The sequence below is a fragment of the Solanum stenotomum genome, chromosome 4 (genome assembly GCF_019186545.1).
Source record: "Solanum stenotomum isolate F172 chromosome 4, ASM1918654v1, whole genome shotgun sequence".
In the NCBI taxonomy this organism is placed as follows: Eukaryota; Viridiplantae; Streptophyta; class Magnoliopsida; order Solanales; family Solanaceae; genus Solanum; species Solanum stenotomum.
In genome coordinates this window covers 19183105-19188058 of record NC_064285.1, presented here as the reverse complement: position 1 = coordinate 19188058, position 4954 = coordinate 19183105, and the positions used below count along the sequence as shown (strand labels likewise).

The 4954-nt window shown below is 35.8% G+C and overlaps 1 long non-coding RNA gene across 3 annotated transcripts in view; it reads right to left on the bottom strand.

Annotated features, from left to right (window-relative positions):
* LOC125861853 (uncharacterized) overlaps positions 1–1792 on the bottom strand; it is a 4044-nt gene extending 2252 nt beyond the window's left edge. For 2 of the 3 annotated variants that reach the window (XR_007445991.1, XR_007445989.1), the window contains exons 1-2: positions 1575–1792; positions 299–396 (exon numbers count right to left, since the gene is read on the bottom strand). This is a non-coding gene — a long non-coding RNA (uncharacterized LOC125861853). Of the gene's footprint in view, positions 1–298; positions 397–1375; positions 1478–1574 lie in introns of those variants that run through there. The other variant, XR_007445990.1, reaches the window with a different exon arrangement.
* Positions 1793–4954: the final 3162 nt, after the last annotated feature.

Here is a 4954-nt window from a genome sequence, read left to right as displayed (position 1 = left end):
ATTCTACAATGAAATTTATTTCAATTGTATGTATTTGTAAGATTTACTAATTATTCTCAAAACTTCAAATACAAAAGAATAAACTTTTATATTCCAAAAGAAAATAAAAAGGGCCATATAGTCATACCACAGTTGTCTTGTGTACTTCGTCAACCAATGCAGCACCAACACACATGTCTCTATTATCAACTCCCTGGAGTGAAATGATATATGAGGCGTAATGGGATGCAAATACAATGCTCATCAGAAAGCTACTCCACATAATGGCAAAAAATTTGAAAGCAAAATAAAAAAGAACCTGAGCTCAAAGTCTTTTTTATGAATATCACACCAGCTTCACGAGAGGCCATCTTTAACTTCTAGCAAGCCATATCGGGTTTCCGGAGTGCCTCCACTCTAAGTAACATTGATAATGATAAAAAACAAATAGAGACAGTCAAAACATGGACAAAGCTAAGATTTTTATAAATTAAGATAATTCGAGCAGAACAAGAGGCAATCAAGACCAATAAACTACACCTCAATTACAAAATCAGCCATAGAACTCCTCTATATAAGTTATCTTTCAACACAAATTAGCAAACAAAGAATTGGCGTTTAGCTGAAAATGAGAGAACAGAGTTAACACCAACTTATCTTACCACCGATGACATCATTTGCAAACTGGAAAACAACAAAGTTAGTTCTGCTAAGGCATCCAAAACACTTGATAGAGTAGTGAATACACATACCATGATTGCTCATTCACTAGTCTTGTCCTTTCATAAAAAACATAATGGGCAATTTGAATAGCCTATAAATCAATATATGAAACGTCTCTATCAGTAGCTACACTAATTCTTGTTTAGCTAACACTAAAGTCCTCATCTCTACTACCATATGCAAGCTGGAAATTCGTATGAATTACATTTGTATTTACATTTTGATCGGTTCATAGCATTGATAATAGAGATGTCGAATTCACCAGTACATAGCTATATGGATATAGAGGGATTCTCTTTCCTATGCAAACATTGAAACCAGTTATAGTGTTAACCATAAAACTTTCAATAGCTCAACTCAACCACTTTTAGAAAGTCAAGGGAAGAGCAACAAAACTTAAGTACTATTAGAACTCAACATATCAGTTAAGATTAATGATTCTTATAGTCCTACAGAAAAATGAAATTAGTGTGTGCCAATTCTTACAAACCCCTAATATGTCCTTTAAAAAAAATGATATCAGTCAAATAAAATCAACGGTGCCAATTCTCTAGGGTTCAAAAAATGAATTGAGAAATAAATTCTAAGGGTCTTCACGATTTTTCATTCTACAAATCAAGTGATTTCGAAAAAACGTACCTTGATGAAAAAGAAAATAAAATCATGTTGATACCTGTTCATAAGAGATGACCAAGGAATTGGTAAAACAATACCCAAAAAAGACTGTGAAAAGCCCTAACCAAAGATTAGGTCTAGATCTGCTAAATGGAAACCAACCCGGAGANAGGGTCTTCACGATTTTTCATTCTACAAATCAAGTGATTTCGAAAAAACGTACCTTGATGAAAAAGAAAATAAAATCATGTTGATACCTGTTCATAAGAGATGACCAAGGAATTGGTAAAACAATACCCAAAAAAGACTGTGAAAAGCCCTAACCAAAGATTAGGTCTAGATCTGCTAAATGGAAACCAACCCAAAGAAGAAAACTGTTAGCACCTCCATGGTATTACTGGAAAATGAGATTGGTTCGGTGTCTTTGTTACATTCAGTATCTTAGACATAGCTTTTGTGGTAAGACTTCTGCATCATGTTCTAGACTTGGATAAAAGTGTAGAGATAATAGAAATTAGTAAAAAAAATGTTTTAAAAAATCACCCACTAATATTCAGCAAAACTAGAGCGGTAAAATAAGGTGGGAAAATTAAGTTGTTGCAATTTTTCAAAGAACCATTGCAATAAATACATCTATTGGGATGGTTAATCTCACTGTTATGGAACCATTACAAAAAACATTGTTGCCATAGGTCAAATTTCTAGTAGTTTCGTCTTGTGATGCTCTAGGCTTAAGGTATTTGAACCTCAGTTGGAGAACTCACTTGAGTCAGCCTTTCACGTTCGAGGAATTGCCGAATACCACCTTAGTCCGTCGCTCGAGCATTAAATCTTTATCTTACACACTGTCATTTTAGGCGATGTGCGTCAAGACCGTCATTCTAACTCGACGCATCACCTTTTCTACTAGATTTTTCCGACCTTTTTTGGTAGACACAAGTGCTACGCATTGTCAATTTGGGCGAGGTTTGATTAATGTATCAACTACACCTCATCCGCTACTAAGTGTAGATGATCGTTAAGCAATATAAACCCAACAGAAGAGTTGGGGTCGATCCCACAAAGAGTAATTATGTATTGAATTCAAATATGATGTTACAACAGTGATTTTTGTAGCTAAAGGACTTGAGATTTTCAGAAACGATTAGTGAAATTTAAAGGGTGGAAACAATGTCAGGGTGAAAGGTTTTTTAGATCAGGAAACAACATCATAACTGAGAACAACCAAATAGGAGAAAGGTACTTGGGGGGATTGACCAACCAATTGCTAAATGTAACTCAATGGGTGCAAATTTCTAACAAAAGTGCTAACTCTCCATGGGTAGGATGGACTTTAGGTGAGGCACTTTTCTCTCGAACAACTACCCCGTTTCAACTGAGTTCTCTCGAACCTCAATGCTTTAAACATAAAGATCAGTCCACATTCTCACTACATCCACTCTCTCGAGATGAATACATAACATGAGTCTTAGGATTCACTCTCTCGAGCTGAATCCATCATGACACACTAACTATGAGTGCCAACTTATCACTTAAGCTTTACACTTATTTCTCAAGCAAGCATAAACACTAAATTTTATTGAAATAAACATGCAATAAAGTATTTAAACCACAATGATAAGTTAGACCCACTTTGGATTAGCACTAAAATTAGTAATAACTAATACCCATCAAGCCACATTCAATGATTAATCACATTGTCAAACCCCCAAGATTGGGGTTTTAGCTAATCATCATAAAATAAAGAAATTCAGTACCTAATACATGCTCCATAGCTGGGTATTGAAAGTCAAAGTTCTAAGATACATAATATCTTTTCTATTACAATACCCAATTGAAATCTCTTGCCAAAATTGCTTAAAATCAACAAGAATAGCGTTTTTGTTCTCTCTATTTCATTCCACAATGATTGAATAATTTCTCTCTTCTAAAAGTTAATTTATACTGATCTGAGATGTTACTTTTAGGGGTTGATCGGCTAGGAAAGTTGGGCTTCACCGATTGTTCTAGTACATCGCCCTTTTCTTCTTCACATTTTCCTCATTCAGACACTGTAACTTTAGGCGATCTAGATCAGGATTGCCGATCACTTACGTGATGCGCCTTTAAGTCCTTTAGCTCTCCAATTTAATTTCGTCTTGGTCTTTATCAGTGAGTTCGGTAGTATAATTTTCCTTTGCCGATGCAGTCGGTGATTTGCTGATAGAGAACGCAGTTCGCCTAAGTTTACCTCGTTTTAGGCTAAGTGTTCTATAAAATTAGGTGGTCTAGGGGAAAATCGGCGACTCGCCGAGTTCTCTTGGCGATCTTCAGGCTTTCTTGTCTCTCCTTTTTCAGCTTGTGTTGTTCTTTTTTGCCTGTTAGTGTCCTTGCTTTGTTCTTCAATTTATATACCTGAAAATCAAGGATTTAACATCAATTCATGGCACAAATTAAGCATTTGAGGACACTAAATCTATATAAATAAATTCCTAAATAAGTCCAAATCTCAGACTCATCTACACCCCCAACTTAAACTTTTGCTTGTCCTCAAGTAAAACTCAAGTTCAGTAGTTCAAGAAGGATGTCTCAAATAGTGCTACATAAGACTCAACATGAATACACACAATAAGACTCAACTTACTCATGCAATGACCAAGTATGCACTCAAAGATTCAAATTGTGACTCACCATTATCAAAGATGCTCAAGTTCACAATACTTGCTTCAAATGCAAGTTCAAGCTCAACAAAGGTACTCAAATGCCCTCACAACAAAGATGATTGATGAGTCCATGATTTGGACTCACTTAGGGTTTTATTTGCATAGATTTAGTGTCCTCAAATGCTTATTTTGTGTCAATAACTAATGTAAAATCCTNGCGAGGAAAGTTGGGCTTCACCGATTGTTCTAGTACATCGCCCTTTTCTTCTTCACCTTTTCCTCATTCAGACACTGTAACTTTAGGCAATCTAGATCGGGATCGCCGATCACTTACGTGATGCGCCTTTGAGTCCTTTAGCTCTCCAGTTTAATTTCGTCTAGGTCTTTATCAGTGAGTTCGGTAGTATAATTTTCCTTCGCCTATGCAGTCAGTGATTTGCTGATAGAGAACGCAGTTCGCCTAAGTTTACCTAGTTTTAGGCTAAGTGTTCTATAAAATTAGGCGCTCTAGGGGAAACTCGGCGACTCACCGAGTTCTGTTGGCGATCTTCAGGCTTTCTTGTCTCTCCTTTTTCAGCTTGTGTTATTCTTTTTTGCCTGTTAGTGTCCTTGCTTTGTTCTTCAATTTATATACCTAAAAATCAAGGATTTAACTTCAATTTATGGCACAAATTAAGCATTTGAGGACACTAAATCTATATAAACAAATCCCTAAATGAGTCCAAATCTCAGACTCATCTACACCCCAACTTAAACTTTTGCTTGTCCTCAAGTAAAACTCAAGTTCAGTAGTTCAAGAAGGATGTCTCAAATAGTGCTACATAAGACTCAACATGAATACACACAATATGACTCAACTTACTCATGCAATGACCAAGTATGCACTCAAAGATTCAAATTGTGACTCACCATTATCAAATATGCTCAAGTTCACAATACTTGCTTCAAATGCAAGTTCAAGCTTAACAAAGGTACTCAAATGCCCTCACAACAAA